This window comes from Spinacia oleracea, chromosome 3, assembly GCF_020520425.1.
Source record: "Spinacia oleracea cultivar Varoflay chromosome 3, BTI_SOV_V1, whole genome shotgun sequence".
Taxonomy (NCBI): domain Eukaryota; kingdom Viridiplantae; phylum Streptophyta; class Magnoliopsida; order Caryophyllales; family Amaranthaceae; genus Spinacia; species Spinacia oleracea.
The window spans coordinates 46,905,163-46,918,610 of record NC_079489.1 but is presented as its reverse complement, the minus strand read 5'-3'; positions in this window follow the sequence as shown (position 1 = coordinate 46,918,610).

Here is a 13,448-nt window from a genome sequence, read left to right as displayed (position 1 = left end):
ATCAATTGAGAATCGCTGACCACGACATACCAAAGACCGCATTCAGGACTAGATACGGACATTATGAGTTCACTGTTATGCCTTTTGGGTTAACCAATGCACCTGCAATATTTATGGACTTAATGAACCGTGTGTTCCATGCCCATTTGGACAAGTTTGTAGTTGTTTTCATAGATGACATCCTAGTGTATTCGAAGAGTAAAGAGGATCACGCTGAACACTTGAGATCTGTGTTGAGTACCCTGAGAGATAACTAGTTGTATGCCAAGTTCTCGAAGTGTGAGTTTTGGTTGGAAAGAGTTTCATTTTTGGGACATTTTGTGTCTAAGGAAGGAGTGGAAGTAGACCCTGCTAAGATCAAAGTTGTTAGTGAATGGCCTACACCCAAGAGTGTGACTGGCATTTGAAGTTTTCTGGGATTAGCTGGCTACTATAGACGCTTTGTGCAAGACTTTTCTAGGATAGCCAAGCCAATGACAACATTGATGAAGAAGGAAGCAAATTTTGAGTGGAATAACCAGTGTGAAGAGGCGTTCCAAGCCTTGAAGACGCGATTGCAAACCGCGCCAGTGTTAACCTTGCCAGATGAGAGTGGTACCTATGATGTGTATAGTGATGCCTCTAAGAATGGTTTAGGGTGTGTATTGATGCAGAACGGGAAGGTTATTGCGTATGCGTCGAGGCAGTTGAAGCCATATGAATCCAATTACCCTACCCATGATTTAGAGCTAGCCGCTATAGTGTTTGCATTGAAGATATGGAGACACTATCTGTATGGTGTGAAGTGTAGAATATTCACGGATCATAAGAGTTTTAAGTACATCTTCACCCAGAAGGATCTGAATATGCGCCAACGAAGGTGGTTGGAGTTAATCAAGGACTATGATTTGGATATTCAGTACCATGAAGGAAAAGCCAATGTAGTTGCGGATGCCTTGAGTAGGAAATCAAGTCATGGTGTTAATGCGTTAGTAGTTGCTAACGAGCTGTGTAAGGACATGCAACGTTTGAACCTTGAGATAGTGAGTGGTGAAAGTCTTGAGGGAATGATGAATGCCTTAACCATCTAGCCGTCAATATTTGATGAGATTAGGGAGAATCAAGCCGGTGATGTGAAGTTAGAGCGAATCAAGGAAAAGATTTCGCAAGGAAAGGAATTAGATTTCAAGATCCATGATGATGGAAGTTTGAGGTACAAAGGCAGGTGGTGCGTGCCTCAAAAGTGTGGAGAATTGAAGGAAAGATTGATGAAGGAAGGGCACAATACGCCATATTTTGTGCACCCAGGTGGTGACAAGTTGTATAAGGACTTGAAAAAGATCTATTGGTGGCCAAGAATGAAGAATGAAGTGGCTGAATTTGTGGCTAGATGCCTGACTTGTCAGAAGGTTAAGATGGAGCACAGGAGACCTCAAGGAAAGGTCCAACCTTTAGAGATTCCAAGCTGGAAATGGGACTGTATTTCTATGGACCTTGTCACTTGTTTGCCTAAGTCGAAAACCGGAAATGATACAATTTGGGTTGTGGTAGATAGGTTGACTAAGTCAGTAGTGTTTATCCCAATGAAGGAAACCTGGAAAATGGAACAACTTGCTAAAGCTTACATTAAGAATGTTGTGAGGTTACATGGAGTTCCTAAGGATATCGTATCAGATAGGGATTCAAGGTTTCTTTTGAATTTCTGGAAAAGTGTGCTGAAGAGCTTTGGTACGACATTGAAAATGAGTACAACCTTCCACCCAGCCACAGATGTACAAACTGAGAGAACCATCCAAACCCTTGAGGACATGCTTCGAGCATGCGTCATAGATTTCCAAGGAAGTTGGGAAGATAGCCTGGATTTGATTGAGTTTTCATATAACAATAGCTATCATGCTAGTATTGGGATGGCACCATTTAAGGCCCTGTATGGACGGAAGTGTGGAAGTCCCCTTTGTTGGAGTGACATTAGTGAAACCATAGTGTTGGGACCCCAAATGATAGAAGATACCATGAACCAAATCCGAACCATCCAATCAAAGATTCAAGCGGCGCAAGATCGCCAAAAGAGTTATGTAGACTTGAAACGTAGGGATGAAGAGTTCAACATAGGTGATAAGGTGTTGCTCAAAGTGTCACCAATGAAAGGTGTCATGATATTTGGAAAGAAAGGGAAGTTAAGCCCTAAGTACATAGGCCCATATGAGATCTTAGAAAGAGTTGGAAAGGTAGGGTATAGACTAGCCTTGCCTATGGACTTGCATAGAGTGCATAATGTGTTCCACATATCTCAGTTAAGGAAATATGTTCCGGATAAGTCGCATGTGTTGCAACCGGAGACCATAGAATTAGACCAAAGTTTAACTTTCAAGGAAAGACCTGTCAAAATCCTGGATAGTAAAGTGCGTAGAACACGTCCTAAAGATGTGAAAATTGTCAAAGTGTTGTGGTCTAATCAAGAATCTTAGGAAGCAACTTGGGAAGCAGAGGACGAAATGAGAAAGAAATATCCCGAGCTTTTTCCCGAGGTTAGTTGAGTTACGGGGTCGTAACTCGTGTCTTTTAAGGGGGTTAGAGTGCGGTAGAATTTCGCGCTTTTTACCTTGTTTTCCCCTATTTTATGCTCAATTTAGTGCTTTCTATTGAATTTGCACTTATTATTGTCCTGTTAAATCATGTAAAGAGTACAGCAACTTAAAATTTTTGCAAGTGAACGCATTAAAGGCTCATAAAGTCTCAAGTTTAAAGTTTGAATTTTTATTACCGAACCCAAGTTTCGGGACGAAACTTATTTTAAGGAGGGTAGACTGTAATACCTCGTATTTTTATAATATTTATAAATATATTTTATTATATTTATAAAGCATTTTACGATTTTTAGAATTTATTTCGCATTTAAATATTATTTAAAATGTATTTCAATTAATTAGAATATTTATTATTTTAATTAATTACGAAAAGAATTTAATTTTCGAGTCGGGAAATTTAATGGGTCGCAAGTAATTTTAAAAAGGTTTGGGTTTTAAATGAAAAGTCCAACTCGTTTTATTAAACGAGCCCAATCAAAAGAATTTAATTCAAAGCTCTAAGCTAGCCCAATCATTTAATTCCCTAAGCCCAATACTAATTTCCTAAGCCTAGCCCATTAAAAATTGGGAGCCTATAAATAGGACTCCCCTCATTAAATGATCCCCTTATTTTTCATAAACCCTCTTTTGCTTTTCTTGCCCCACACTCCTCCTCTCCTCTCTCTCTTGCTCGGCAGCCCAGCATGCCTAGCACCACACTCGGCCTTCGAGTGCTGCGTGCCTTCGTGCTCGCCGTCACTCTCCCCTTGGTCTCGCCCACTCCCTCCCGCGCACCGCACAACCCGCCTTCCCTTGCGTGCTGCTGTAGGCGTGTTGCTGCTGCTATTGCTGTTGCTGCGTGCCTCGTGCTCGCACCCAGCACTCGCCCTCTCGCCCTCGTCTCTCTTGCGCACCCTCGCCCTCTTGTCCCGCGCGCCAGCTGCTGCTGCTCGTGCCCTTTATCTCGCGCGCGCACACACGGAACGTGTGTGTGTGTGTTGTTTTTGTTCGTGTGTTCAATTCTTTCGCCCAATCACATTAATTCGTGGTTGTTCCATGCTATAGGCCGAATTGGTATAATTCTCTTCTTCCTTACCTATTCTATTTCAATTCCGTATTTTAAATTATATTATTATTATAGTTTTGATTAATTAAAATGCTGGGAATCTGTTATGAACACCGTACTTTGAGGATTGATGTGTTTTGATTCATAAGGCTTGTTTTAATTATTAAAGCATGAATTTTCAGATTCGTTTATTTAATAAAGAATTGATTTTTTATGATGTTAAATTGGTGTTATTGGGATTTTCAAGTTAGGGTTTTAACCTAGACCTAATGAGTCAATTGATTAGCATAATTAGGTGTTGATTTTAATTATGATAATAAATTATTTTTTCAGATTTATAAAAAGGCCTAAAGTGTTGATTTTTATTGACTTTAAGGGTGGAAAAAGTATGTTTTCATACTAGGGATTAGTTTTGCAAATTGAGAGGATTATTTTTATTAAAGAACGATTGAATTTTAAAGTTTAAACAAGGTTTAAGATTTTATAAAGTTGCTGGAAATTTAATGAACATGGAAATAATTCAAGTTTCATTATTTTGATGATAGGAGGTGATTTCTAAGTGGGTGCTTGTTATTGCAAAGTGGCCCCTACGCTTAGGTATCCAAGGTACGTTCAAGTCTAGGGCGACCACACCAATTGTCAAGAGAATTACATGATTGTTGTTGATGTGAATTATATTATGTGGATTCATGTTTATTTTGGTGAACGATCATGTAAATTATTATGTTGGATTTATTGAATTATTGGTTGAACAAGCATATTGGGATTAGTATGAGTACGGATTTCATTATCAATCATGTTGTTCAATATTTATGCATGTATGGTTTGTTTTCACATGCAAGGGATGGATTATTTATTATTATGCTATTGTACGGGATGTCTAGCATACTTTGGAGCCACTTATTCTTACCACATGTGAAGGGTTTGCTCACGTAAGCCAGCGCACATGTAGGGTTCAGTTGGGAATATTATATGAAATGAATTAGGATTTGTCGTGCAAGGGCACAACCCTCATCTTAATGGGCATGATGTGGAATCTCACTTTTGTGAGAAGGAACCTGGTAGTAATTTCACATTGTCTTTCCTTGTTGATCACAAGTCCTAAAGCATTAAAATATGATTGTTTTGGTTGTTGTTTATTAATTGTATGTGTGTATGTTGTTGAGTCTTGAGTTCGCCTTTAATAAAATATTAATAAACGTAAAGTGCAACCAGAACAAGCTTCAAAACTCTTGGAACGTATATACCTTGAGTATGAACAATGGGGGGAGACTTGCCGGAAAGCTTGATCTCCTACTAATGATACAAGACGTTGTTTCATTCATATTATGCGCAGGAATTCCGTCGGTATGGCCCGACACTCGGTATGGTCCGATATTATTATTTATTATTTGGTGTATGGTTGGCTCCCATCACCCTTCCTTTATGGAATCTTCTTTTGGCCCGTTCAAAGCTTATTCTAATTAAATTGTGAGTCAAGAGTCGAGTCAAGAGTCGAGTCAAGAGTCGAGTCAAGAGTCGAGTCAAGAGTCGAGTCAAGCGTCGAGTCTTGTATTCATGATTTACTTGTTCTTATCAAATGGCTTTTGCATGTTGGTTAGTACTTAGTGAGTGATGCATGTTTATAGTTTTGTTTCACTCTATTCTTGTAAGTACTCAACTTTTGCTGACTACGTGCTTTGTGTCTTTTGGTCATGTCCTTTGCCTTAATGACCCTATGATGATCTATCATTTGCACTTGCATTGTTGGGGAGTAGAATAATATAGCAGGTTGGTAGATCGAAGTACGATCGAAATCATGTGGCTTGGGATGATTGAGAGAGTTGCATGTTTTTCGTACTTTAAAACTATTTTAATTATACTTTAATTATGTTTTGAATTCGTTGAACTTTTAATACTTTGGTTTTTGGGCCGTTATGGTTCCAACTTGTAGGAGGCCTCGATAATTTAATTATTTATGTTTTGAAAAGTTAGTTGGCATTAAATTTCGCTGCGTAATTCTGGTAATAGCCTTAACCGTTATCACGGTGGCGGTAATACTTTAGTAATTCCTTTATTTTAAGTTGGAAAATGATTTTATAAAAGCAAGGAATTATTAGGGTGTTACAATTAGTTTCACATAGAACATAAAAATCTAGATTAAACTGGCAACGAGCATGATTTCAAGAATAATGCGCATTTAGTTTATGCTAGTCTCTAAGGTTCATGATGAATTTTATCAAGGCCTATCTGGTGTCAAAGTGTACCAAACCTATCGCTAATTCCCCAACAGGCCCTTGTCAGAGTAGCCAGGTTCTTGACGAATTTTATCAAGGCCTATCTAGTACATGCTAGAGTGGCATATACCGTGAATGGACCTAGGAGATAAGCGGTTTAGTTTTGGTGGATGTGCTACAATGCGAAAGCATCGAGTGGATAACATCTGAAGCGTGTGCACCCCCGGGCTGATAGGTGTCCTTTGTCTGGACTTCAGAGATGAAACATGACAAGGAAGCCGAGATTCGTTTATGCGGTTCTATCGCGGATCATTCGTCACATTGATTATTCAGGTCGTCCCAACTTAATATGGAAATAATTGTGGCATAGCGTTCGATTTCTACTATACGGCTTCCTCACCGACGCACTACTTGCAAAGATTATTTCAATATTGTCCCCAGTGGAGTGGCCACAGTGAGAGGGTCAAAAAACACGACGGGGAACCTCTGGAAAGAGTATACGGCCCGCATGACTTTTCCCCTGTGGACGTGGGAAGCATATTAAGTAAATAGTAACTAACTGTGGGCGTTAGCCTCTTTTTAATAGTCTTTAGGAGTCGCCATTCAGTTTTAAAACATTATATGCCTGGGGTGCAAACATATTTGACTCACAACAGCCATAGGTTCCCTTGTGATCCCTGATGTAGAGATTGAGAGTTTGGGGGACGTTTACTAATACGGAGAGTGCCCAGCATTAGCCCACGCGGCGCGTGTTAGGTTATGATACATATAAATGAATATAATTCATGCGGAAAAACCATTAAGCCAGGAATCCAAATTAATTGCCACGTAACAATTAGCATAATTTAGGACACATACACTTTGTAGCGTGCCCTCCCTAGCTGCGCCCGAACCAAACAAGAACAAGTCTAGGACTCCAAATGTTGTCCCTCCGTAGATAGTCCACAGCACGCTCGGATCCGCCTTAGATTTAATTAACTAGAATTGCACCTAAGGTTCTATGTAATTTTCGGATTTTATAGCAAATAAAAATCTGAGTTTTAAGCCTAAAACTTATATGAATACTTTTTATGTGATGTCTATAAATTTTGAATACGATCACCTATTTATAGGGTAGGGAAATCGGATATTAGAATCCTACTAGGAATCAATTTAGCTAATTTGAATTTAACTTAAATTCAATCATCTAATTTCTAGTAGATTTAGGAAACTAATCTAAACGAATCATAATCGATCAAGGCTTCGTACACAAACACATACACACACGCACAGCCCACGAAGGGCGTTGTGCGCGCGCGCTGAGCTCGGCCCAGCAGCTGATCGCTGCCCACGAAGGGCGCGCCAGCTTGCTGGCCTTGCTCGCGGGCCTGGCCTTGCTTCTCGCTTGGCTGGGCTTGCTTGCTTGGTCGCAGTGGGCTGCGCCTATGCGCCTTCTTGTGCGTGTTCGCTAGGCGTTGGGCCTAGCTTCGTGTTGGGCCTTGCGTCTAGCAAGCTCGTCCGATGTTTTTTTCGTACGTCGCGCTTCCGATTAATTTTACGATTCCGGAATTCATTTCCGTTACGAACAACATTTAATATTTCCGATTCCGGAACAAATTTCCGTTTCGAACAAATATTTAATATTTCCGTTTCCGGGATTATTTTCCGATTCCGATAATATTTCCGATTCCGACAATATTTCCGTTTCCGGCAATATTTCAGATTCTGACAATATTTTCATTCCCGATAGTATTTTCCGATACGTACCATGTTTCCGTTTCCGGCAACATCTACGACTTGGATAATATTTATATTTCCGATACGATCCATATTTCCGTTTCCGGCAATATCATCGTTTCCGGAGTATTCATAATTTTCCTTTGACGATCTCAGCTCCCACTAGAACCGAGATCCGTCGATTCTGAATATCCATAGATGGAGTATTTAATTCCATTAAATACTTGATCCGTTTACGTACTATTTGTGTGACCCTACGGGTTCAGTCAAGAGTAAGCTGTGGATTAATATTATTAATTCCACTTGAACTGAAGCGGCCTTTAGCTAGGCATACAGTTCACTTGATCTCACTGAATTATTAACTTGTATAATTAATACTGAACCGCATTTATTAGACTTACCATTAAATGCATACTTCGACCAAGGGCATTATTTCCTTCAGTCTCCCACTTGTCCTTAGGGACAAGTGTGCATTTCCTAATTCCTTTGTCGCTTGATGCTTGCTCATGAACATAAGGTAAGAGTTGTCATCCTTATTATGTCCAGAGGTGTTTCTCGGTTTCAGAGTTCAACTAATCAAATAAACAGATAATCATATCCTATGATTCACCGGAGCACGGCCATGCATTTTACAGTTTCTAGCTCTCCGAGTGGCCTTGTACAACCTTCAGCATCTCATCCCGATTTATGGGAGGACAATCCCTATCTTGCGATCTTGGGATTAGACTTCGTTTGATAGGTGATTACCCGAGCGTTGCCTTTATAGCCTCCTTTTACGGTGCGACGGTTGACAACGTCAAAGTAACCAGTTCTCAAAAAAGTAATCTCAAATCACCCAGGTATTGAGGATTAGTGTCTGTGAGGGGGTCGAAAAAGCACGAGGCTAATGCGTGACCTTGTCCCTCGTGGGTGTGACGTTTCTTTTTGTCAAATCAAGTGTAATTGGATTTCCTGTGAGTTTACACCCAATTGACTAGTAATATAGGAGTCGCCATTCAGTTTTTAACGACAATGAGAAAAACTGACAAAACCCGGTTATCATGACATAAAGGGAGTGCAATTATGTTTGACCACGACGGCCGTAGGTTCCCTTGTGATCCCTGGTGTGGGGATCTCTCAACATACACCCGCAAGGTAGAGATTGAGGGTTCGGGGGACTATAACTACCGAGAGGAGTACTCGCTCTTCGATAACTCCAGAGGCAGGATATCCTTACTAGCTCAGCATAAATAATTGAAGGGACATGCGTTAACTATTAAACTAATCTGAGTTGATTTTAACAATATGCAACATATAGTACTACATCGAACGCGATTATCTGATTTAGATTGTTTTAAGGGACCTAGCATGATAATCCAATTTCCCAACATATTATCTTTATTAGGCGTGATAGAACAATCAGATTTGAATTAGTTTAACAGTTTATAAAAGGGCGAGGAAAGCAATTAAATCATGGAAAAAGGGACACATTACGACGCACCCTTGAGAGGTGCGTCACGGTTCTCAGAAAACTAACCACTTTGACTTCGCTATTTTTCCTTTTATTTAACGAATCTCAAATTATAGGACAGGATACGTTCTGTTCGATGTTTGGATCGATTGCGACAGAACGCGTGATCAGTTTTGCAGCGTGAGGCTTAGGCTTAGGGGTTTAGAGTCAATACTCAGAATAATAATTGTGTGTTGTGTCCCTTTCACGTCGAACTTAGGGCCTTATTTATAGAAAAGAGTTCGTGGAAAGATAGAATTGTAGAACTCTAATCCACGAGGAATTAGGAAAGAACATATCCCAGGTATTTTCAGCGCCCAGGGCTGGGCGTCAAAGATTTCGGCGCCCAGCTCTGGGCGTTGAAAATAGGATCCAGGCAATTTCAGCGAGCCAGGGCTGGGCGTTGAAATTGATGTTTGGGCCGTTTCTTTGTCAGATTCGGACTCTTTGAATCCGGAGTGTATGAGACTTAATCGAGTCTTTTAGTGCGTATTAATTTTATGATGGAATGCATCTGGGCCCGTTACGAACTCTAGGCTCGTTAGGATTTTAATTAATACGTAACTCTTATTTTCGAATCGTATTAGCAACAGGATTCTCTCGCAATTTCTATCTCATTTAGGATTTATGTTGGAGTGCAACACCTAATTCTGAAAGGTTTCTATCTTTTATGACTTGCCACTTTTAACAACTACCCATTACGGCAGTTACTATTTTTAGCAGGTTTCCATAAATAGCAGGTTTCTTTAAATAGCAGGTTTCGGGTGAAATGAAAAGGGTGATTGAGATTCGTTATTTTATAGGAGATGCGTTGCCAAGTGGAGATTTATGTTCTCATCATCGAACCTTCCCTTTCGGGAATGGGGACAAAAGTAGGTGTCTACAGTTAGCCCCCACTTTGACTGAGTCTTGGAGTAAGACGATGGTCAAAGTATTAGACGGAGTGCGCCACACAAGTCATGGTGACCTGCTTTTGCGAGGGTCTCACGAGCCCCCGAATGATAACATTTGACTTAAGGGTCATCACTTGAAGTGTCGACATATCCCTCACGTGTCATTGGGATTTGTCAACGGATAGTATAGAAACTCCCTCACTTTTTCATTGGAAGTATCTAAAGAGACGTAGAAACTCCCTCACTTTGTCATTGGAAGTAGCTACAGATGTTTTCGAAATTAAAGCTATAAAGTGTAATTGGGCCTGGCCAAGCCCAACCACGAGGTAAAAATGTTTTTAAAGATTCTCATTTTCAGGGCTAGCTAAACGAGAAAACCCCCTTGTTTTTATGGGACGTAAAACGAAGGAAAATCCAGCACATCGTTCTTTTTTTGGAAAAACGGAAAACCAATCCTTTAATTTTTGGAAAAAGGTAAAACTGATAAAAGTTATCGCTGCAGCGACTAAGGACTTGCGCGGTTAGTGACGCAGACCCCGCCGGCTAAAGATGGCGAGCCTGTCCGCTAAGGGTGGACACCCCATCCGATAGAAGTGGACGAATCTGTTTTTGAAATTTGAAAATAAGGTCCTACGCGGTTTGTGACAAAGACCCCGCCGGCTGAAGATGGCGAACCTGTCCGCTAAGGGTGGACACCCCGTCCGATAGAAGTGGACGAATCTATTTTGAAATTTGTTTGTGCTTTTTGAAAATAAGGACCTACGTGGTTTGTGACGTAGACCCCGCCGGCTGAAGATGGCGAGCCTATTTTGAATTTGAAGATTTTATTTTTCGAAAACTGAGGACCCGCGCGGCTAGTGACGCAGACCCCTCCCGTTGAAGGTGGGCGAGCCCATTTTGAATTTCTTACTTTCTTTTCATTTTGCATATGTAGAAGGGCTTTTGTGTTTACAACCTGTTGGTGGGTCGCAATATTTCCTGATTAAGTGTGTCCTATAAGTGGGCCCACACTGTGTATATTTCTGTTAACGATATTTTTTTTTAAAATACCGTTGTTTTTTTTTTTTGAGATTATCCAAACACGGGACTGTGTATAGCGTAGTCCGGGAACATGATTTTAACCTTGCACACTCTTTGTTGGAGTATATATTTTTTCGTGAGCCCCCAAGCAATTGGGCTCGTCGGTCATTTTTTGCCAAGAGAGGTACGTAGCTTATAACGTCTTTTAATCATGTCTGGGGTCATGCTCGTATGTGCGAGTGACCTTTATAGTGGTATGCTACTCTTGACAAAGTCGTGAGGTGCGACTTTCAGTAAGGAAATTGGCAATTTTCGAGTCGAATGGATGCGGCAGGGCCCATTAGAAGTTAGGGCCTTTTTTAGCCTGGGTTCATTTTCGGCGCCCAGGCCTGGGCGTTGAAATAATTCACGCCCAGGTGGGGCGTTAAAAGTGTTGTTTGGGCTGGTCTTTTGATGACAGAGTTGGCCTCTTGTTCATTCGTTTATTTCACTTGGAAGTTCTATGTATTCTCTTCTCTTTTGTTTTTTCTTTATTTTTAGAACGTGATGATTTTCTTGAGAAGCCGTAGCCGATTGGTGGACTACGGTGCTTGTCGCTTTGGGGCGATTATTTTAAGGAACTGTTGCTCTTAAGGCGTACAGTTATTGCGATAGTTGGGCGAGTCTATATGGCCGAGGAACATACTTTGAGGCGTAAGACTTTGACCGCTCTTGTTGTTGTATATTTTTCCTTTTGAACGCGTTCGTGAATGTTCGATACTTAGAATGATGATATGTATGTGCGAACGAGCGTTCATAGAATGGCCGTTGTGTGCGGTCCATCAATCAGTTTGGTTGAATCATTTTTTTTTTTTTTTGAGCAATGACTGATTTTGAATAGTTTGCTTAGGAGCTTGATAGGGTTCAGGCCCATTCATGAAGTGGGCTCAAACATCGTACCCTTTTGATTGTTTAAACATTTGCTTCGAGATTTTTTTTTTGCTATGGTTGTTTCGTAGCTTGGAGCCCCCAAGTATGCATGTTGGGATGCTTCCTTTTGGCGTACGATTTTTGTAGGTTCATTCGAGAAAGATGCCTTGGGGTTCCGCTTGTGTAGGTGCGAGCTATCCCTTCCGTGGTAATATTTCGCTACCTTTAATCCTTAATGTAGGAGTCGTGGGGCTTGCATTTTGAATTTGGGCGATAAGTAGTCTTTGCCTCTTTTACACATGCTCTTTGTCGTGCCCGTATCAATGCAATATGCCTTACTCTTTTTTTTAGACTTGTACCGTGGGACGGTTGAACTTATGGTGCGACGTAGGCTTGTGTGGCCTAACGGCGTGTCTTAGAACATTCCTCCAGGTGTTGGGATATCATTATTATTTTTGCATTTGGAGTACTTCATCACGCCTCGTTCAGGTCCTCGAACAAGTGTAGCACCTTCTGCGTGGGTTTGCACGGCTTATTACTTCGTTCGATGCGAGGATTCATGGATGTTTTTTTTTGTTTATCCTCGACAGCCTTTGCCTGGAGTTGATTTTCAGCGCCCAGAGCTGGGCGTCGGAATCCCTGGCGCCTGGTCCTGGGCGTTGAAAGTGCGCCCCAGGCAGGACTTTTGTTTTTGCTTTGGAACGACGTAGACTGTGTAACGGGTGCTTTATAGAGCGAGCGTTATGTGCAGTAGTTTGACCGGAGTGTTGGTGACTCGCGATTTTCAGTTACCCTTGATAGTGGGGTGACTTTATATATTCTAAGTAGTGCTTTAGAATTTGGGAGGGGTTGTAGCCATTCTAAGGTTCGTTTTACACGATTGACCTTAGGATTGTGCCCCTATGACGTGTGTATAGCATTAGCGTCGAGAATTTGCGATAAAATCATCATCTCGAGCATTTTTTAGAGTGTTTTTCTCAAGCCCCCAATTGTAGCTACGGGATTGGCTTGGTGCTATAATGCTGGCATACGTTTTTATGCACTCATGGTGACACGGATCATGAATAGTTTGAACCAGACTCGTTTAGTGCGAGGTACGTTCGAGTAGTGATTTGCTACTTCTCTTGTAAATGTCGTATTGTGCGACATTGCCATGGTCAAGGTAGTCACACGTTGAAGTGTGCCTTGACCAAAAGCTAGGTGCCTTTCTTTACCCATAATCATATTTAGAAATCTCTTTGACTCACTTGCAACGTCGAGATAAACGCATACTTAGATTAAACCAATGACACTTTATTATGTTCGAAGAAGTCTTTGAAAATTATTTGAAATCCGAGTCCTACTATGTACAATCTGAGGTGTCCTAAGTAGGTTGACTTATAGAAGGGTTCGTATAGGATTACATGAGTGAATCAAAATACTGTTACGTTTTTTGGAATGCTGTCTAAGGATTTGCTGGAAGCCAGGGTGCAGGCGTTAAGATATTACTTGTGCCCGTGTGGCACGTGCTTTGGGCTTTTAGGGCCATCTTTTCCAGAATGGCGGGAATATAAACCGTTTTCAAATTGACTTAGATTTACTTGGTGTATATCT